This window comes from Pangasianodon hypophthalmus, chromosome 11 (assembly GCF_027358585.1).
Source record: "Pangasianodon hypophthalmus isolate fPanHyp1 chromosome 11, fPanHyp1.pri, whole genome shotgun sequence".
NCBI lineage: Eukaryota > Metazoa > Chordata > Actinopteri > Siluriformes > Pangasiidae > Pangasianodon > Pangasianodon hypophthalmus.
The window spans coordinates 3,486,224-3,510,011 of record NC_069720.1 but is presented as its reverse complement, the minus strand read 5'-3'; the positions used below and the strand labels follow the sequence as shown (position 1 = coordinate 3,510,011).

General features: G+C 36.9%; 1 protein-coding gene across 2 annotated transcripts in view; it reads left to right on the top strand.

The window, feature by feature from the left end:
• Positions 1-21,286: 21,286 nt before the first annotated feature.
• The window catches only part of gli2b (GLI family zinc finger 2b), an 83,156-nt gene continuing 80,654 nt past the window's right edge, over positions 21,287-23,788 (top strand). For both annotated transcript variants that reach the window (XM_026930672.3, XM_026930671.3), the window contains exon 1: positions 21,287-21,789. The gene's annotated coding sequence lies outside the window, so the exon portion shown is untranslated. The remainder of the gene's footprint in view (positions 21,790-23,788) is intronic.

The window sequence follows — 23,788 nt, the reverse complement described above, 5'->3', positions numbered from 1 at the left end:
GTAAGCTTTATGTAAGAATGATACAGCTATTTGGTGGGTGGAAAAAAAACAGAATGGTACACAAAGTTTTATGACTTTCATTCTGAAGCTGTAGGTGAAATGAAAGTGTCATTCAAATTTAATCACAGTATTCATTTGGTGTTAGTAATTAAGTTTTCTGTTCAACAATGCTTTAGTATTAGTGATTTTATCAGTGAATATACACCAGGTTTACTGTTTAGTTTACTAATTATCATTATTTATAAAATTATCTCTTTTACAAATAATCACTGCCACACACATGACCATACTAGTGCCAGTATAGTATAATATAGTTGTATAGCTCCTCCAAAGGGTCAAACCAAAGATGCTAGATTTATGAATGTAGCTGATGAAAAGTCCAATGGCTCTACATGTCAGAAGTTTTCAAATGTTTTACATTCAGGGACCCGTTTAACTTCAATCACAGATTACAAACAATCTATTTCAAAAAAAAAGTACAAGAGTTTTTTTTTTCTGAACTTTCCACCCAAAGAGACTCTTTTTTTGTCGAGTTGACATTTTTCATAGTTATAATAACTTTGATAATAGTAAGTTGTTGTTTTCACCATTGCAAAAAAAAAACAAAAAAACACAGAACCCTGGCTATGCTTCATGAACACTACTTTGAGAATCATGGGTATAAGTAATAAAAATTATAGTATTAGAAAGAAAGGTAAAAAAGTAGAACACTTATATGGTTTAAATTGTCTCTATGGGGAACCATTATTTTTATAATTCTATGTAGAACTCTACAATTTACAATAGATAGATAGATAGATGTTCTGCACCAAAAATGCTAATTAACACTGAGAACTAAGAACACCCACTCTTTGCCACACATCAGTGATGAAACATGAGGTTATGTTGCTTCCTGCCTTCCTGCCCTCACCACATGGTCCAATTCATAAACGCCACATAAACTCAGCTAGTGGGAAAGTAATATACATGGTAGTTAAATCCCACCTGTAGTGGCAGACTAGCAAACTTAAAGAGTGGCAGCATTTTAAAAATGAGCCTCCTGATGAACTGTTAAGAGAACACATGCAGCTCTAGCAAAGAAACCACAGGCTTGGATTTTTTTACTCAGCTTAAAATCACTCCAAAGTCTAAATCTTGTGTGTGTGAAACAAGGTACATGTCCTCTCCCTGCTCTCTTTTTCTAGGCGCTAGGCATGTCCTAGAGCTAGGGCTGTCCCCTCTCACTCTCTCTCTACACCTTTATCGCCACACAATACAGGGGGTCAAAGAGCCAGTGCCGCAGCGAGTGCTGCACAAATAAATCAGACATTTAGCTGGGTGGAGGCCATAGCCTGGTGGGCAGAGGTTGGGGGTATGTTGAGGGGGCGAATATGAGAGGCAGGAGTCAAAGGTCATGGCCCTTCATGTCTAGGAACACTTCACAAAGAGGCCCAGAGTGCTGGATGCGTAATGGCCAGGGAGGCTGTGCAGTAATTTATACACCTGTCACAAGTAAGTACACCAGAACAAGAGGTCAGGCTCCAATTTGTTTAGTCATAGAGGTTTCAAAAACAGTGCACTCTCTGGAGGACAACAATGCTGCCTATTTAAAGGAGTGCAGATTAGATTTGGTTTTTCCAGTGGAGACCTTTGTGCTTTCATGACTGGGAAGGAGAGTAAAACAATGTCATGTTACAAACACTTTGCTTGGTTTTGCAGTTATGCTATCCAGTTTATCCTGACACTAATTAGAGTGTATTATGCAGTAGTTACTTACACTGTCCTGTGTATAAGTTGTGCTGTATTTCTACTGATACTGATTTTTAAACATTGCTCTTGCCTTACACTTGTTGCTCTCTACTCATGTATTCGCCTAAGCTAGTAACCAGGGCTATAACCAGATCAAAATCTGATTGAGGTCTACGTTGCAGAAATGTGTCATAGATACTGTCATGTATCGCAGTGCCAAATGTGTACTACACAGGGGTGGAAAATAATAAGCTGCATGTATGCCTGCTACAGTTTGAGTATATGGTTCACTATAATGGCACTTTTTTTGAGTATAATTAAATCAAAGTACTTTTACTAGAATTTTCTTAAAATAAAATAGTCAGTTTTGCTAAAAAAAATGTTTTAATATATTTAATCCTGAAAGCCGGTTAAAAAACAGTATGTGCAAATATTAAATAATTCAATTTCGAGACCCAGCCAAAATAAAGCAGTTTCCTGCTAAAAAGTCAGTAACAGCAATGTCTAGATAGTAGAGACAGAAGGGTCTCCCTGGTCGAATTTATTAGGTATCCTCCGTTTTAAATGCTTCAAAGGAGATGCAAGCTAAAAACCTGTGGAGATCTGCATTTCACGGCTTATCATCCAACCTGCAAAACCACGTACAGGTAAGCCATTAGCTAGCTGAGTGAGCTAGACTAGTGAGCCAGATCTTACAGTATGAAAGCTCTGTATTAAACTTAAGATCACTTCAGTGTTTTATAGGTAACACTCAGGATAACGTTTGCTAGATAGCTAACTATGGCACTAAAACCTAGCAAGCTACTGAAACCCCACCAGCATTTGGCTAAGTTAGCTAGCCAGCTAACTTGTTTATATACTCTATAATGGAGGTGGTGTTTACATCAGCATAGCTCACTTGGTTAGTTATTGTTCAAAATTGTTCAAAAATGCATTCCTTTGGAACATTTTTTGATTAGTTGCCTCAAATGTAGACACATGGAAAACTTATTTATAAAGTAATTACTTAAGTAGTGTTTTCACCAGATGACTTATTCACTCTTTCTTGAGTAATTTTCTTGATCACTACTTCGGCTTTTACCACTGGTACTACCATCTATCCATCCATTTTCTGTACCACTTATCCTACACAGGGTTGCAGGGAGCCTGGAGACTATCCCAGGGGACTCGGGGCACAAGGTGGGGGACACCCTGGACGGGGTGGCAACCCATCGCAGGGCACAATCTCACACACACACACACAAACATTCACACACACCCATTCACACACTACGAACAATTTAGAAATGCCAATCAAACTACAACGCATGTCTTTGGACTAGGGGAGGAAACCGGAGAACCCAGAGGAAACCCCTGAAGCACGGGGAGAATATGCAAACTCTGCACGCACAGGGAAGAGGTGGGAATTGAACACCCAACCCTGCAGGTGCGAGGTAATATGCTAACCACTAAGCCACTATGTGAAAGAAGGACAACCATGTTATGTTATTCTTCTTTTCTTCCATAAACTGCTCTGACTCAAGTTAGAATGTTGAGTTTTATTGAGGTACATGCTGATTTCTGAGGTACGTTACGTTACCATGCCATCTATATGAAAGACTTCATCATGCTCATAATATGCTATTAATGAGTAGCATTACACAATAGCTTATAATACTATAATGTTAGCTTATAATACTGTATGTGCATTGAAGTTAAAGTCCGGTAGTGTAGTATCTCGGGAGATAAAAAATAATAGGTGATTAACTCTGTGAGGAAACATAAAGTGTCCTGAGCTGCTGTGAGGTAAGTAGAGAAATGATCATCACTGCTGATGTACATTTTTCTGCAATGTAGACTATATTTGTCATTACATTATCAGGATGTCACTGTTTCCATATTGAATTTGACACATGTTAGGTTAAAAAAAAAACAATCCAGAGTTCCAGAGGTCCTTGGTGTCTTCATAGCTAGTTACGGCTATGCTAGTAACTAATGTTGTGTCAGCTCAGGGAATTGTCTCACTGTTGCACATGGTCCTTAAAACTTACTGTTTCATTCCAGTTCATTTGTGTATATAAATTAAATGATGTAACTCAACTTGGCAATCATATATTGGAGAAAAGGAGCATAGGATACTAGATGTCTTTTCAATTCAACACCATAATTTGGTCTGTCCTCTTCTCTTCCATTCTTTTTCTGTCTTTATGACTTTTTATGACTGTGTCTGTCTCAATAATTAAAACAACAGTCAATAATTATTTTCCTTCCCTCGAAGGAATGAGTTTCATTTAACTTTGGTTTGTGCTGGACCCCCTCCAGCCACAAATCCAACACAATCCAAGGATTTTCATTTAGAGAAAATAGTAATGTGTAATTCTACATACATGGGAAAAGAGATTTTGGCTCAAACAAACACATTCTCATTACTTGGACACTCAAGTTCAAAGTCTTTCCAAGCATTACTCTGTGAATGAGCCTAAATGAGACCCTCTAGTGTCCCCTACTGGTCATTTTCCCCAACATTTGAGTACTATAAACCCACCAGCATGTAGTCCTGTACTGAATAATCAGCTTTTGTGTCAAGATTATTTTGTTTTGCGCTTCTTTTCTTTTTTTTTTTTTTTTTATTTAAACATGCCACCACCAGTCTTCGGAGGACAATAAGGACTTACTGTTACATTTTTTGGACTATGAAGGCCACTCCTCTGAAAGGGAGAGAGAAAAAGGAGGGAAAAATGATAGAAAAAAAATTAAATGAAAATTATTTCTAAGGATTTTTTATATAAATATATTTGTTTATGGATAGAATCCATGTTTAAAATAATTAGTCTTTGTTCAGACCATTGATTAAAATATGCATGTTTTTTAACAATATCACATTTCAAATATTTGTCCTTTATAACCAAGGCCAAGGTCTAGTTTTAAAAGCACCTCTACTCCACAACACACTCCTGCATTTCTCGGTCACATGCTAAAGGTCCGGCGGTCGTTTGAGCTCTGACTGACCTTGCAGTGTGAGCGCTCTGAAGTTGCCATTAAAATAAACCAGGTTTAACGTCCCATGACAATGACCCTTATTTGTTACTTACCGCTCTAGTAAAATGGACCAGAAGGCTTTCTCTTAAGCCTCTTTTGTGAGACCTTTTTTTCCCCAAGTGTGTGTTAACAAATGCTAGGGAGGAAACTGGAGGTTTAATTTGAATGTTAAAAAAAAAAAAAAAAAAAAAAAACACCACAAACAAAAACAGTATAAAAAAACTATAACAAAAAAATAGTATATTACATATATTGCATACTAGTTAATATTACCCATCTAACTCAATTATTATTTTATTTTATTTTTTTATTTTTTGCAGGGTTCCAGAAAGAGAATCCCAAATGCCTAAATACTGAGTTAGTTCAAATTACCTAATACAGTCATAGCTTTGCTTTTTTTTTTTTTTTTCAAAATCAATATAATAAAAAAGAACAATTGACTACAAGGAGTCTGCGAATTTTGGATTTATTGAATTTAAGTTTACTCATTTGACAGACATTTTTAACCAAATCCACTTGAGTGAAAGAAGTGTGAGATTGTGAGCACAAACAGCTACAGCTAAACCTGAGAGTTAAAGTCAGTGAGAAGTTCTACACACACTATTTATCTCACATAGCCAAACTATGAACAATTATTCAAACACTTTATAGCATATTTTAAACATTGCACAAATCTGTTATAACAGCACATTGATGACACTGAGAAAGTAGAAGGTATACACCATGCTTCATAGCCATCATATATGCCAATTTGATTTTAGTTTGAGGGCATTTGATCAAAATCATTAATTTGATTAGCACACAGGCTTTGTAAATAAGAGCATGTGTACTGGAATGGTGCTTCATATAGTTTTGAATGCAAAACAGCACTTCATTCAATTCCTGTACAGTAAACACACTCCCAAAAGGTAACATTACAGGTTTCTGGATAATGATTTTGGAAGATTTCTCACAATCTCATGAATGTGCTTTTAGTAAAGACAAAATAATAACTTCCAATTTATGGTTTAAAAAAGTATTTACAGACACAACCAGTCTCAAACAGAGACCGATAATAGTACTTTAAGGTTCTTCTCTCGTTCTAATAAAAATATCGCATCAAACTATATATATCTCATAAAAATGTTTGTCATTTCATGGGTTTTGATGTAAACCTGACATAAATCCTTCAGTATTTCTTTAAAATATTTATGCTTATGAATGTGAATGTGTTACATGTATGCTAATGAATGTGCTATGAAGGCACAATGTAGGTACCCTTCAAATTAAAAAGGAAAAAGGACCAAAGGACTAATTTGCAGTCATCAGTAATGTCAAAAATAGATAGTTGAGAGTGTTTCTGCATCCGTTTTTTTTTTTTTTTTTTTTCTTTAAGAAAAGCCACTTTAAAAACCACAGGTTAAACAAATCAGGTTTTAGGCTAAGCACCATTTCCACCATAAACCCTGAAAAGTGACTTATATTAAACCTGTTTTTTTTTTTTTTTTGTCACCCTCAGTTGATCTTGGCAACTTAAGAATTTCAACAGCATGTAGTTTTTGGATTTTTTTTTTTTTTTTTTTTATGTTAATGCGATGCCACCTGGAGGACAAACAATATATTCCAGTTCATTTGAGGAAAATAAAGGAAACATCTCACTGCTTGATTATTTTCCTATAACAGCAAATCCTGAAGTGTTTTTATATTTCTTATACCACAGTAACTTGCAAACTAAATTGATCATACATTTTATCAATTTCTAGTTACATTTAATGTTGCGGAACATCTGTGAAACAAGTTCGTTCTCGTTATCACTTACATTATAACAGCTATGAATAGTCGTTCCCTCACCTGCCTCTGTTTGTCCTGTCTCTCTTGGATTTAGTAATACAAAAAAAAAAGCAACTTTTCATATTACTGAGAAACCAAGTCTTCTGTTCTGAAGACTTTCCTATGGTGGAAAACCTACTGACAAAGAGTTACAAAGTGCAGACTCCTTCCATAAATGTTAAATAAACATCTTTTAACAGAAAACTTCACCATTTTGATGATTATACATTTTTCTTTGTTAAACAACACATTTTCTAATCGGTTTATCATTAGGCTTACGTTATAAGGAACGTCTGCCATACAAGTCCCTATGAATTAGCTGTTACTATAGAAACGATGACATTTCAGAATGAGTACATTAATATAAACCTGTGAGTTGAATTACTGCCGGCACTATTTTCAGAGCTGCTGTTACTGAAAAATAAATTCAGAATAGAGAATTCCACCGTGCTGTTCTTATAAAGAAAAATAGGATATAAATCGGAAATGTATAGCCTACTAGATCTTTTTATTCAACTTTTTTCAGCTTCTCCCATTTTAGGGCATTTGTGTCAGTCCCATGGTCCAAAATTTTCATTTTCATGGTGCACAGCTTCAGGGTGGAGTGGGGAGGGCTGTGGGACAATAGCGCTCTTTAATGAAGTCATGGGGGTTAAAATTCCTCCTGTTGAGTCTTCTCTTAGCCAACAATAATCAGGGCGGAAGATCTCCTGCTGCCCTTTACTGCACCACTTCCACCCAACGCCACCCAAAAGTCTTGGATTCATCTTTATTACCTTCTCACCACTCCTAACTCGTTTCTCCTTAGCTCATCGCTTTCGGAAACCCCACAGCTGTGAGTAAGCACCTCATACAGTGCCTGTAAAAACACCATGCAAGTTCCTCACCTTATCCGTGCCCTGAAGCTACACCTTCTTCTCCTGTAAAGCTTTTCCATCTGAGAGAACACACAAACCCATCAGGTGGTTTGATAACTCCTTGGTTGTTCTTTGGAGCCTTTTTTGTTGAAGCTGCTGCACAAGTCCACGCTTAAACTCAGTTTATAAGTTATAAAGAGGTGCACACTACCTCGAGAGAGGAGGCTAGAAACAAAACTGGCAGGTAAGGGAGGTTTTAGGTGATTCCATGATTAGGTTGTCATTTGTGTCCAGATGATATTACATTTACAAATAAAATAAAGGTAACCGACTTTTGAAACACAGGAAAAGTGACTTTCAAAACATCCTGTGTGCATTTTTCAGATAAATAATTGATCAGTAATAAATCTACTGCTCACTATAACTACACTTTAACTTGAAATATAATCATTAAAATACTTTCGAAAGCATAGTATTTTTGCATTAACATTTCATCCATGAAACATCGTTTTCCACAAGTCGTCCTTTATAGGTTATGAAAAACATCTGAAATATTCCACAAGTCACATGTCCAACAGCATCATCCAAATGTCTTGAAGATCATGGGAAGAAGAAAAGTAAGTTCTGGTATTCATTTTTCTTTATTTGCAAGGATATTATGATATTGACAACCGTGTTGCCCAAATTATAGATCCAAAGAAAATTATTAATTTAAGTAAATCATTACAATGCCCATAATGTCCACATGCATTTAGCATGGATGCTAGTTTGTGTATTTGCTAATTCTATGCTAAATAAAAAACCCTCAACGTTACTCAGTTAAGAGCAAACCGCATCCATTTTTAGCAATGAAACCACACAAAAAACGATTTAGAATTGTTAAATGCAGGTTTTCCTGGATTCAATGTTGAAATGCTAAATGCTAAAGCTTAGAAGTAGTAACTTACAGCTAACTCAAACATCTCTGGAGAAGCACCAAAATTTTCACTAGTGAACATGATTGTCTTTCCAACACTGGGTACAATATAGACACTGCGATCTATTAGATGTTACTGTAGAAGTCTAGGAACAACAGAAACACGTTCACATGTCTGGGACACAGGCCTTGTATCTTTTGCTGTTATTCGGTTCATGAAGATTTTGATAATTACCTATTAAATAAATATGTACATTACTAGAAAAAAGTATTGAGGCCCCAAAGATCAAGAGCTGTTTGATGAATGAATGTGTTTAGGAGCTTAGGAGGCCAAAAACAAAGCCAGTAGGTGAGAAAGATTCATCTGAGACACAGATTTGCTAATCTAGTAAAGATCTAACCTGGTGTACCATGAGCTCATATACAACAGTAGTTCCCAGTCATGGAGAATCCACATATTTTCTTTTTTTTCCATGCTCAAACACACCTTTTTCCACTCATTCAGTTAATTATTTTGCCATTCAGGAGCCTTGAGGTCAGATGTTAGATCTGATACTCAGTCTAAACTCTTGAGGATCCTGAGTGTTTGTATAGAGATCACAAGTTCAAATCCCAGTGTTGCCATAACCATCCGTGGCCAGGAGTTCCAGTGTATAATTACCCCCTCCTGGGGGAACAATGGCCCCTGTAGATCAGCGCGACAGTTGGGGCAATAGTTCCTCAGTAGTTCTGGACTACTAATCACCAAGCACCACCAAGCTACCAATGTTGAGTACTTCAACCTCTCGTAACTCTGCAGAGAAGGCGTATCATGGTTGACCTTGTGCGGTGCTCTTACCTCAGCTTCCTTCAAGCTGTAATCTGAGAAAAAACTATACACAAGGCTGTCGGTATGGACAGTACATTGAATCTAAGACATTTAATAAATATTGAGAATATGGTGTAACGTGGCAAAAAGAAGTGGCACGTGCAACTAATTATTTGTTCAGGAAGCTTTCAGGTTCATATGAGATCTAGTAATTTTCAAGCTCTGCAGTACAAAACACAAAACTACAAATATTTGAAACAGTATATATATCTATATTCTTTGCGAAGTAACAGTCAGTGTACAATTACCTGTCTTACCAAGTCTTATCCTGGGCTACTGTGGTCTGGAACCAAGGAGGGGAATCTCAACATACCCACACAACCACTGCAACATCCCCTCAAGATTCGTGCTATTGATGGAGAACCTATCAGAAATGGAATGGTGATGTTATGTACCAAAATCTTTCTACTTCAAGTTAGTGCTCTCAATCAGGAACGCATTTCCTTCCTGGTGACTGTCACCACCAAGCATCACCACCACCCGTTATCCTCGGCTTCCCCTTAATGTACCTTCACGATCCTCAAATTTCATGGAGTGACAAGGAGATTACGAGGTGGTCCTCCTACTGCTACCATTACTGCCTGCAACTTCCATGACACATCATTGCTTCAGCCATGGTGGAAAGTCCCAATACTTCATCCATCATCAGCATCCACACCGAGAATCATGAATTTCAAGACATCTTCAGCAAAGTGAAGGCGAGTGTTTTACCCCCTCGCAGACCCTATGACTGCGCCATTGAACTGCTGCCAGGTACGATGCCACAGCATAAACGCATTTACCCCCTCTCCTTTATGGAACAGCAAGCTATGGAGGATTATGTTCAAGAGACTCTGCAACAAGGCTACATCCATCCTTCTACCTCCCCAGCATCCGCTGGATTCTTCTTTGTGGAAAAGAAAGGAGGGGGACACCGTCTATGCATAGATTATCAGGGGCTCAACCAGATCACCTTCAAGAACCAATATTCCCTCCCGCTGGTCCCCTCCGCACTGGAATAACTCAGGTCAGCCAAGATATTTACAAAACTTGACCTATGCAGCGTATATAACCTCATCCGGGTCCGAGAGGGAGATGAATGGAAAACAGCATTTAGCACCACCTCTGGTCACTTCGAGTATTGCGTCATGCCATATGGGCTCTCTTGCGCTCCCTCAGTATTCCAGTGCCTCATCAATGACATGCTAAGGGAGATGTTGGGGAGATTCATCATTGCATACATTAACAACATCTTGATCTATTCCCCCTCCCTAGAAACACATATCCAGCACATCAAGCAAGTCCTGTCCCATCCCCTAGCCATTAGCTCTATGTGAAAGCAGAGAAATCTGTCCACGATCCTGTCCACGATATTTGTCCACGATCTTGTTTCTGGGATATATCATTGGCCTTGAAAGGGCATCCATGGACCAAGCCAAGGTGGTAGCAGTCACAGAATGGCCCACTCTCATGATGGTCAGAGAGCTTCAAAGATTCCTGGGTTTTGTGAACTTCTACAGAAGGTTATTTAGGGGCTTTAGTCCCTCACATCCCTGTTGAAGAAGGGCCCCAAGTGGTTGGCTTAGAACACAGCAGCTGATGAGGCCTTCAAGAAGCTTGAAACTGCTTTCACCACCGCTCCCATCCTGAAACACACAGACCCCTCCAAGCTCTTCGTCATGGAAGTGGATGCCTCGGACTCTGGAGTCAGAGCGGTGCTCCCCCAAAGGTTTGGAGATAGACCAAAGCTCTACACAATGGCCTTCTACTCCAAGAAACGTTCCCCAGCAGAAATGAACTATGACATCGGAAATCGAGAATTGCTGGCAGTGAAACTCGCCCTAGAGGACTGGCGTCACTCGCTGGAGGGAGCGGTCCATCCGCTCACGATCTTCAAACTGCCAAGCACCTAAACTCACGCCTGATTTAATTTCACTCTCTTGTACTGACCGGAAAAATTGAGACATTCAGACATTCAAAAAACTAGATTCAAAATGTATATTACAAAGCTGCAAATATTTTTTTTAAAAATTTAAAAATCCACAGTTTGTTCTATTGCTATTAGTGACTGCTCCTCACTTTCATGTGGTTTTTAAGAGTATCTTTTAGTAGTCATTCTCATCATGTTATCTCATCAGATAATGTTATCATCCTCTAGCTCTTTTCTTACTCTACGTGCTTTCATAGCCAAGTGAACATTATCAGAGTCAGTGATTAGACTATCATTACACAAGGACCAAAAACAAAAAGACAGGACAGGAGAAAGGTAGTTACAGCTAATTAGACATAAACATATGGGCTTATGATGGGCTGATTCTCTGGCTATGAATGGGTAGAATGTAGTAACGAGAGCTTATGAGAAGTGCTGGTACACAAAAAAAACTTCTTGTACTAAAAAGAGCAAAACATAGAAGTGCAGATACTGGGTACCAGTGAGTATTTTCCTACTTCAAGCATTTGATCTAATTCATATGAGATATTCAAAACCAACATAATATACATAAAGCAACACACTCTGCAGTGTAGATGCAAAGATACTGAGAAAATGTGTCGTTTGGATATATGCTAACTTTACGCTTCATTGCATTACACAGTCAACTGAATATTACTGTATATTTGCTGCTCACAGACATTGTTCAGCATGAAAACCGATCTATTTTGCCTTAGCCACATACTCAAGTTAATTAATAATATCAAAAAATCTTGGTTTTTGTTGGCTTCCTAATAAGAACATTAGACAAGTTCTAGCATTTTGTATGCAGGTTTTGATGAATGTTTTAATAATAGAATAAAAATTGCAGTTACTGCAGGAAAAAAGGAAAACTTCACATGTTGAAGTCCCTCGGACCCGAAACTGAGAACCACTGAATTAATGAATCAGAAAGGAGTTAACTCACATGATAAATGCTATCAAATGGTGGAAGAGTCCCAACAATATCCAGCCAAAATCTCCCACCCCTGACCTAGCACAAAGTCTCCAGGAACATCTGGATATTAGTGACAGCTGTGTTGGGGCTGAATGGAAACTCTGCTAGAAGATATTCAGGATCAAGGTCTTGCACCATTTCTCCATCAGTTTTTATCAAGGTTCCTGAACTCCAGAGCTAGCGGGTCACGGTGCTCTACAGATTCATGTTTTCCTGCTTGAACACAGCTGTCTTAGCTAAAGATTAATAGTGCTTCATAATAAGCACTTGAGTTGAATCAGGTGCACTTAAGTGGGAAAACACTCGTTTTTGGGAACATTTGAGACAGCCTGACCCTGAAAAAAAAAAAACAGATCCAAACGAAGAAACACAACACTGCTTCATGATGTTCTGTTTTCACTCATTTTTTGAGGTTAATGTCTTTGCAAAACATTTTCATACTACTAAATTGGTTTAAACTGATGCTTTTGGAGGCCATATCACTGATATCTGTATAGTTTTTGAAAATATATTGTGTTTCATAGTGTCTTGTTTATTTTGTATTACACTTCTGCAATTATATGCATACATTTATGCATGTAGTAGAAATACAGTAAATATGTTAATGTTACCCTGTCTCAGTGTAGTTTAAATATGAAACAATGGGTTTCTAATAATAAAATTATAATTACTTAAATAAATAAAAAATAAATAAATAAATAAATAAATAAATAAACCATCCTACTTATTTATTTATTTATTTATTATTTTTATTTTTTTATTTTTTCATTCCAAAATGACAAGCACTGGGAAAGGAACCCCCACTGACTTCATCATCTTTATAATAATCTGGATTTGTCCATCCAACCCTTTCAGACAGACGGACTTCACCTGTTCTGTGAATGTGTGAATGCTTCATGTGAACTGAGTTTTACAGCATGGATCACTGCAAACCTTTTCCAAGTTCATATGATCTGGACATTAATCTCTCCTCCATCTCATGCTTTCCTCATGAAGTCATGCCCTGCTGTGCCCCGCTGACACATTACCTCCCTCTGCTACTCTCTGAGTGGCGACATAATGTATTAACCACATCTCATTGCTGCGTTCATTTGAAAAGCAAAACAGAGGTGACCGCAGTCAGAGTAGAGATGTGGTGTTCATCATGTCTTGAGTTCTATCTGATTGAACGCAGCACTGGAGCAGAAGGTCGTCCTGAGAATACTGCGGATATTACAGGTCAGAGGTCACCCAGCATGTGTGCAGAGGATAAAGTTACTGTAGAAAGAGAGCCAGAGCTTGCTAACCCGGATCCAGTGGGTATGGGCCTGAGTTCAGCTGATGGCAGAGCAGATATGCTACATGGATGTCACATCGGTTTGTCTTGCAGAGCTAACTGTCACTAATCTAAAACACCTGGCTGGAATATTCAGATGCTCCAGAAGATACACACACACATACACACAAATTAAAAATCTAATTCTATTATAGACTCAGAAAAAAAGTGGTTAGGTATAGCATCTCTAGATGTGCTGGACTGAAATTTTTTTTTCATCATCATTCTCCACTAATAAAAGTAAAAGCATACGGTACTGTTATAGCTGGAACTTGGGTGGCACCGCTGTTCAATCCTGAGCTCAAATTACTGTCTGTGTGCAGTTTTAACAAGTTCTTCCCCTGTTCCTGTAGGTTTCCTCTGGGTTGTCAGGTTTCTTCCCACCTACCAAGAACAACCTAATAGGTGGATTGGCTATTGCAAATTGCCCAGGGCGTATTCCTGCCTTGTGCTCAGTGTTCCCGGGATAGACTCCAGATTCACCACAATCCTGATCAGGATAAAGTTACTGAAGATGAATGAATCAATGAATGTGGAGTTTCTTTAAATGAATGAATTGTGTACAAACAGGAGGCTATTCAGATATATTTCAGTTTCAGGCAGTTATTTCTCTTGGTTTTTAATAATGTGCTCTTGAAAAATAAGTATCAAATAAGTAAAAAAATTTGTACTCAAAATAATTTATGATCAAAGATTTTGTTTTTTTTGGTTCTTAGTAGTATACACAGACCTTTGTACCATACTGTATGTGGATCAGGCATGAAAATTAAGTTTTAGAAGTTATAAACCATAAAACAGTAATAGTGTCTCTGGGGAACTTAGAACAAAATCAATATTTTCATTTATTCAATTGACATCTATTTTTCTTTCTCAAACACAACTCAGTATTAAGGCAAAATCCATCCCATGAAAAGGACTGGATACTTAATGGTTCCAGCTTTCTAAAGAGGAACCTTTTACTTAGAATCTTTAATGACTTTACCAAGTAGCAAACTGAAGAACGCTTTAGGCCGCGAGATTGAACCTTGTGTACAGTTCAAGGTTGAGGCTTTTTAGTTATGGACCCAGTAATTATTTTCACAAGGTTCCAGTCTAGAAGTACAGACCATTAACTGCTGAGTGACCACTGATTACACAAATTCATATAAATAGCAATCATTTATTTAACTGCTTGAAAACATTGTACTAAATATGGAGTGAATTGAAGTGAAGTGCTTCTTGTATGGCTTATCCTTAACCATCTTTGGTCATTTATTTTAAAAGTATATTATTTATTACACCACGGCACTGTTGCAGAAGGTGATTAATTTCCTATAACGGCATCGCTGACAATAGTGCAAGCTGCAAGACAAATCACAGTCTGATATAAATGCACTCATCTTAATATGTTATCTTTTCTTTAGTGACAGCTTAAACAGGAGCGTGCTCCACATGGATGGATAAAAACATCTGTAATCATTGATATGGTGATGTTTATTTAACTTTTAAGGAAGGAGTCTCCAATGTCAGTGCTTTGTAATAGTCAGATATAAAGCTGTAACTAAACATTTGTAAGTTTTCCACCATCTTCAGGACATAGGGCTTTGCACTTTTTGGTTTCTCTGTAACATCTCATTAACATCTAGAGAGAGAAAAGAAGAGAGAACGTTCCACGACATCAAACGATTGCAAATTCCTGTACTATATGAGAACTAAAACACTTTGGGATATCCTGTTATAAGAAAATATCAACTTTAGGGTGGTAAGAGTAACTCCACTTTGCATCACCACCCTGTAGTTGATTATTGTCCTGTAACAGCACACTGCATGGAGCTTCCTCCCTTATTCAGCTACTATGAATTACTAGGTAACTACAAATGAACTAATAGGAAAAGGACAGGTTTTAAAAATCCCAGATCTTCTCCAAAAGGAAGTGTATTAAACTCACATCACACCTTCTTCCGCACCTTCTTCTCCACTAGATGGGGCCATCGCAATGCATACAGTGCACTTCCTATTCTTAAATGTAGGAAAAACAAGATCGTTGTAATGTGTAGACATTTTAAATGTATTATGAGACATTATATGACTTGTTATATGCCATATTATTGGTATGAATTCTGTGAATTTAATTAAAACAAGCAGAGCAGAAATGAGTGCAGCAAAATCTATAACATGTATACGGCAACTTACGGAAAAATATGGGGAAAAAAATCACAATATACTAACAGTATGGAACCACTGAGCTGACATGGTGTTGTTTTTTGTTTGTTTGTTTGTTTGTTTTTTAAAGGAGGGGCCAAGAATTAATGTTTTCAAGCCATGATCACAATTCTCACAGTGAATTGACTGAATTGATTTCATATTAAAAGAGCACATGTTATGAGAGGACCTTTGCCATATCATTTATTTTTCTATTTATTGGAATTTAGCTTTTAATCAGCCTCTAAAAAAGGGAATGTCACAATTTCCTACAGCTTTCTTTTTCTTATATCTTACGTTTTCTCAAGTTTGCTTTCATATATCTTAAAAACGACAAAGTGAGTTGGCGTCCTCTTACACTGTATGGATTGTCATTTGTGAGATTTGTGCTATTTATTTTGTCTACTTATTGAAACTTTTTTTTAAATCAGCCTCAAAATTGAGCAACTGATCATTTTATTTGTTTCCTTGCATAACTTTTAGTGATTTCATTCAAAAGCAATAAAGTAGAGATGTTTCCATTTAAAAAAAAATATCTATTTTACCTAATTATTGTAAACTGCAGAACTGAGATGTTCATTGTTTTTTTGCACATTATATTTACATAATGGATTTCTGTCATTGAACAAACCTGCAAAGTGAGCATGTTACTGTAGGAAGAATATGCTACGTACAGTAATTAATGCAAAATGTGTAAACTTTTCTAGTGTCTACATTTTAACTAAAAGAGATTTTTATCCATGAGCACCTGATGATTACCTTAAAAACCCTTTTTTTCCTGCACACTCCACTTTCTAATATGGCTGGCTTGACTGGAGGCATGTACTAATGATTTTAGTATGATTTAGTATGATTTTCCCACAGCGTGGACTCAAGTTACACAATTCCTGCCCACATCTTATAGCTCATGGCTTCAATACATTAATTCGTGGCCATGCCTTTTTATGAAATAACCACCATGTCACCTCAGCAGCTGTTTCATTAGGCAGAGCACACAAGTTGCGTCTGTTCCATTTTGTCATTTTTCTTCTTTCTGTCTTTCTTTCTTTTCTTTTTCTTTTTTACAGTAATTTTTATAGTAACTTTTGATCCATGCTATCTTACCCTGGGCCAGATTAGTAGTGTCATATCAACTTTAGATATAGCTCTTGTCTCTGTGCATTTACTGTGTAAAAGGATTTTCCTCAATATATTAATTGTTTTTTATTTAAAAAAATAACCACCTTGTTACCTCAGAAGCTCATATATAATTGTACAACCAAATATTCAATTTTTCGGCCTTGCATTTTCAAAGGGCATGAAATGAAAAAGCAAAACTGCAGCTGCAGTGCAAGAAGTGCTTCTAATCTATCAGGTTAAAGTAAAAGGTCATTTGTCTTAAAGGTCTTAAAAGAAGATTTGCCTTCTGTAGTTTATCAAATTAATATAGAAACACCTTTTCTAATGATTTTTTTGTCTCTTTAATTAAAAACCAAACAAGTTTTCAGCATACTTCAAGGGAAACATGGCTCAAAAATATTTCTTTTGTGGTAGCATCTGTCTCTCTACATTGGAATATTTCCCTTTTGATGAAAAATCCAGCTATTCTGCCAAAACACACAGCATGCCTGTCAAACTGGTAGACCATCACCATCTTTGCCAGCTGGTAAATTATTTACTTGAATAAAGTCTGAGAGTCCTTGATTGCTTTACTCTTGTGTCATTTTCTTTGTACTTTGTACATTGCTTTGTGCAGTAATTCAGAAACTGTTTCCTTTCTACCAGCACTTACCAGCTGGCAATGATGGTGATGGTCTACTAGTGTAACCAACTCTGTGTGTGTTTTGGCAATTGGTAGCTAGTCAGACCAAGCTGGAGTTTTCAGAAGGCACTTTTCCACAGTATAATGCCATATCCTTATACCATCATCCCTAATGACAACACCGTGTTCCACATCTATGAAAAATAAATTACATTTCTTAATTTCCACAATTCCTGTGCCTTGGTATGCTCGACTCATTTCACTAATCTCTTAATATATGAAATGTTAAACCTAGATATTTCTGCTATACTGTATGGTGTTAACCAGAAGAGGATCGATTCCCTCTTCTTGAGTCTTGGTTCCGTTAAAGTTTTTAATGCTCTAAGGAATTTTTTTCTTACCATTAGTTACTTTATGCCTCCCAGCATCAATGTAGAACCAAAGAAGCAAAAAAAAAATGAGTTCAAGTAAAACTGTCTGATTGACTACAGTCAGAAAAATAATCAGAATAAAGGGTACTAAACTGTACCATTCCTTGTCACTGGTACTTGTCATCCTCATGCATATACCTTAGGGTTTTTTTTATTATTATTTTTTTTTTTTACCTAAAAAGTTGCATATAGTGTACCTTTAAAGCTTTACTCTAAAGGGTAAGTATGGTCTAACTGTGTACCTTACATTATTAAATGATATAAGATATGTATACAGGGTATACTGTATCCATAAATGAAAGATACATATTAAATGTACATGTAGCATTACGGCTACCAACCCAGTGACAAGCAAAGGTACAAAGTTTACACATTGAAGCTGAGCAAAAAAAAAGTGCATGTGAATTTAATTTTCCCCCAAACCACTTTTCAGGCTCATTTACATTTATGCTTGCATTTACATCACCATTTAACAGATGCTCTTATCCAGAGCGACTTTCACAAGTGCATTGAAATCTCTGCTGAAAACATATCCTCATGCTAGTGCAAATAGGCTACGCTCTGAGAATACTGAAGGCTAAAACCCTGTTACATATGCGTTAATGCAAGAATGAGTACACTAAAGAAGAGAGTACATTTTTTAATAAGCTTTGTAGATTTAGTGTTCTATTAAGTGGTGAGTTTTCAGTTTTCATTTGAAGACAGCCTGTAATGCCACGAGTTTATTCCTGAAACAAAGGGAGTCCTATGGTGGTTTGGGTTTTCCACTTCTAACACACTTCAGAAGTTTAGTTTAGATTTGGTTGAATAAGGTGTGTTAAATGAAGTACAATACTACACATCTCTAGGAGTAGAGTCTTGACACCCTGAAAGGAAGGCAGTTCTTTCACTGCAGTTTACTCTTTATCCTCTAGATGGCACTGGCTGCCATTAGTGCCATCTGATTCTGCTGTTCAGACATCTTACTGTAAATCAACTATTTCATATAGGCATTATCAGAAGTAACAGTGCTATATACCATTTATAATGATTGAAATTTTTGTTTAAAAAAGTAGAAATATTCATTCTATTTTTTTTTCTAAAGCATCTGAGACCTGACACTGTTATATGTTAAAAATCTTGGCAGAATTAGGATTTTTTAGAGTTGAAAGAAATAGATTTGATTTTTAATCCAGCTAATCAAATCCACCAAAAGTAGGAACCTTTTAACATTTCTTTTTATTTTATTTTTTTTTTACAAACTTGAGAGAGATTTATGGAGAATTTCCTTAGCATACATTTGTGTTTCGATCGATAGCAGATTCTTACAATTAAACAGAAGCCATATAACTTAGAGAGACACATAGTACAATTTTTGACTTTGGCCAAACATGTCAGAAGTGGAACTTGCATCGCCAGCATGGTATTAAAGGTGCTCCAGAGAGAAACATCTGAATGATTAATATTTTGGCTCAGTATTGTTATTGGTAATGAAGGATAAACCTTTTGATTTGTGAATGTTTGAGCAGTTTCGTCTGTATTTTCCATTCTGGTCATCACACTTGTTGTGTTTGTACAATACGCAGAAAAGACATAAGACACAAAATACACAGAAAAGACATAAGACATAAAAACGATGCCAGTCGTAATTTATCTCTTATGCTTGTCCTCTGGTAACTCACTCATCCCTGGGTAGCCTATGCAGCAAAAATAAACTCCTTTAGCGTCAATACAGTGTATACAGTGCTGAATTAACTCAAACAGTGTTTATTTGTGTCCAGCTGTTCTCAAACATTGTAAGCATTAATCCAGATGTTCTTATAGAAGCATTATAATGGTTCATCCAACCGCCCTAAAAATAATATAAGAGTTAATTCAGATGTTCTTATATAAACACTTTAAGGATGATTCCTGCTGTCCTGCTGAAACACTGTAAGGGTCAATCCATCTGTTCTCATTTTAACACTGTAAGGGTTAATCCAGCTGTTCTATGGAAATACTGTAATGGTTAATCCAGCTGTTCTTTTATAAACACAGTAAAGGATGAGACATCTGTTCTTACAGTATATAAATGGGTTTATCTTTAAGGGTTAATCCCTTATAGAAATACTGCAAAGGATAATCCAGCTGTTCTTACATAAACACTTTAAGGGTTAATCCAGCTATTCTTATATAAACAATGTAAAGGTTAATCCAGCTGTTCTTGTGTAAACACTGTAATGGTTAATCATGCTGGTTATGCTTATATAAAAACTGTTAGGATTAAGCCAGATGTTCATATATAAAAACTGTAAGGGCCAATCTATCTGTTTTACATAAATGCTGCAAAGGTTAATCCAGCTGTTCTTACAGAACCATTAAAACAGGTTATCTGGCTGTTCTTAGAAATGCTGTAAGGGTAATTGTAGTTGTTCTTATAGAAACACTGTGAAGTTTAGTCCAGCTGTTTTTATATAGGTACATTAAAAGGTAATTCTTCTCTTCTTGTATAAACACTTTACAGGTTAATCCAGCTGTTCTATAGAAACACTGTAAGAATTAATTCAGCTGTTCTTATATATACACAGTAAGGGTCAATCAGTTTGTTCTTATATAAACACTTTACGGGTTAATCCAGCTGTTCTATAGAAACACTGTAAGGATTAATTCAGCTGTTCTTATGTATACACAGTAAGGGTCGATCAGTTTGTTCTTATATAAACACTTTACGGGTTAATCCAGCTGTTCTATAGAAACACTGTAAGGATTAATTCAGCTGTTCTTATATAAACCCTTTCAGGTTTAATCCAGCTGTTCTATAGAAAAACTATAAGGTTAAGTTTAGCTGTTCTTAAAGAACTTGTATTCCTGCTGTTTTCTATAAATACAGTAAGGGTTAATTTAGCTTTATACAGACACATCACGAGATGAATCCATGTTGTATAGAATCACTGTGAGAGTTTAATGAAAGAGTTAACTTAACACTGTGAGAGTTTAATGAAAGAGTTAACACTGTGAGAGTTTATTTAACGTTCAACTTTTTTTTTTTTCAACTTTTGCCTAAGCTGAATGATTTAAGCAAATGCTGAAAGATTTTTGCTTTTCAGCCAAAATCACCAGGAACTTTTTTTCTTATTCTTTTTTTTTTAATCCAAACGGATGAGAGCTGCATGGAGGAGAATCCGGTCACAAACAAACTATGAATCGTTGAGGGCTTCAACTCTAAAGGTCTAGGCCTGGATATCTGGAAAGCTAAAAAAAAAATAAAATAAAACTATTTTCAGAAGTCTTACTTGTATGCACTTTTACACTCCCAATGCCCTAGTGATGCATTAACACTGTGTTTCCTTCTGGATACAGATGAGTACACGTGGGATTTTTTTTTTCTTTTTCTTTTTCTTTTTTTTTTTTTTTTTGCTGTTTGCTCTTTTCCACACAACACAGAACACCAAACTTTCTCTCTCTCTCTCTCTCTCTCTCTCTCCGTGTGTGTGTGTGTGTTCGCGCGCGCTCCACTAGCCCGGCCCATCTGGAACAGCAAATGGTTAAACTTACCGAGAGAGAGAGAGAGAGAGAGAGAGAGAGAGACCAGAGGGGAAGAGAAGGAGATCAGACTGAACACAGATCAGCCCGGAGAGATCAACTCACACTCACACACTCACTCACTCTCTCTCTCTCCCTCTCTCTCTCTCTCTTTCACACACACACACGCACACACACACACACACACCGTCCCAAATCTCCGTGCGCTTCAGCTCCTTTCTGTTTGTGCGCGAGCGATGGTTGGGTTGCGGAAAGGCTTCGTCGCGCGAAAACAGAAGTTCCTGCGCTGATCCGAAGTGACGCGAAGACGCGCGAGCTCTCGTGTGAAGCGCGCTGAATGATCGCGGAGAGTTTGGGCAAAGTTTTGGCGAAGTTTGCGCTGCGCTCGGATGGCGGTTCGGGTCCCGCCGCGAGGGACAAGCTTCTACCTTCTGCAGCGAGAAAGTCTGGCGTGAAGAAGAAGAGCCAAGCCTCAGCTTTTGGACACGTGAACCAGGAAAAACATTAACACTAAAAAGGTAAGCTCATATATTACTAACGATTATATATATCTATGGAAAAGTTGTAGCTCGTGCATTCACTCACGCAGAGCTACACATCAAACTATAAAACTGTCTAGATATAAAGAAAATAAAACTAACTGTGCATATATAAACAGTGCATGTAAAACTATGCATATATGCATTTCTGTTTCTACAGAAACTTTGAGTGCTTTGATCACATAAATCTATAGAATTAAACCCCGATTTGTTTGCATGCTTGTTTACACTGTTGCTATCTGATTAAAATAATAATAATAATAATAAACCTGTCTTTAAAGTGCATTACATGCTTCATGCTACAATAAAGATAAAGTAAATAAGATCGGAGCTGCCCTTAAACTCTTGTTTGCACTTTCAACTGGCTTGGCGCTGGAATTTCAAAAATCTTTTTGTCTGCAACTTGATCCATATGGGACAAAATCTGATCGGAAAGGTGGAGAGGCGCCAGTGCCATTAGAGCCCGGATTCCCAAAAATTTAAACCATACACCATGCCTTAACTGAGGGCTGGAGTTTTGTGATAAAGTTTTGACTGCTTACTCCTTTTGAGCGCGTGCATTTTATTTGTTTTTGTTTTTTTTCCACATTCGAAATTCAAATTTCTCCTTTTATTTTATCGTGCATTTTATTTACTAGTAGGCAAAGCAATCATATTTAATTGCATTGCATAAAATAATGCAAAAAATAAAAAAAAAAACTAAATCAAATGCAAAGTTTGAAAGGTCCACGTCATTAAGATCAGACTTTGCATGTTGAGTAGATATGCATAGTGTAATTAAATCTTGTTAAGTCTAGCTATCATGAGCTCAAGGGCTTGTGAAAAGCTCGTGCTGTTAGTTGAAAGGCCCTGTGTTTGCTCTCCAAACTAAACCAGCTTTTCTTTTGCTGTTTTCTGGAGCTTTATGCTGAAGGTTTCAGAATAAATATCAGCAATCAGTTTCATGTGTTGTTTGTTATGGTCTCTCTACACAAGTGGCTTTGGTGTGATCATTATGTATGGGTGTGGAGAAAGAGAGAAAGAAGAAGTAGAAGAAGAAGAAGAAGAAGAAAAACTCTGCAATTCATTGGGAGAGAATGAAAGGGCCTGTGTGCTTAGAAATGTAGCTGACAAGGAGGCAGAACAAGGCAAAAAAGCAGGGAAAAAACTCTAATTGGCCCATTTAAATCTTGGAGGAAGAGGCGAAAAAACAGTTGGTGGGAGTGGGAGTTTTTTTTCATGTGAGGACCCGGTCACAGGAATTAGCATAAGAAAAAGAAGAAAAAAAAAGTTTTAGTGCATTTGCTATTGTCCGCTATGAAGAGTCCCAGCAGTCAGGCTGAAGAGGTTTTGAAAGGATGTGAAAGAGCGCCGGGACCCCATTCAGCTCATTCAGTCCGCCCGAGCTCGCGCTCACCGACCGCGGCGGACCGCGTGATGACCACGCCCCCTTTCAACGCACTCCCGCGAGCCCTCCGGCGCCATTTTCACGCATTCCCGCACGGGCGTGCGGTACACAGTCGGTGCAACGTTACAGGCCAAAATATTTAAACTGTTTGATATCATATATATATATATATATATACATATGTGTGTGTGTGTGTGTTTTTATATATATATATATATATATATATATATATATATATATATATATATATATATATATGATATCAAACAGTTTAAATATTTTTTAGGTGTGTGTGTGTGTGTGTGTGTGTGTGTATGTATATATTAAAAATTCACCTTGCTGGTTGTAGGCCCAGTTCTATTTTTATGCCTTTATATATAGTGTATAGGCTTTTTTAAAAATTTTTTTTATTAAATTATTATTATTATTTTGCACATTAGGTTTGTGTGGAAAACTGCACTGGGTTCCAGGCAGCTTTAAATGATTATAAAATGAAAAACAGATCTAGACTAGCTGGCCTAACACATAAAATTTAGTGCATGTGTCAGCCTTATGCTTCATTTTTGACACTTAAATATTTTTTTAATATTT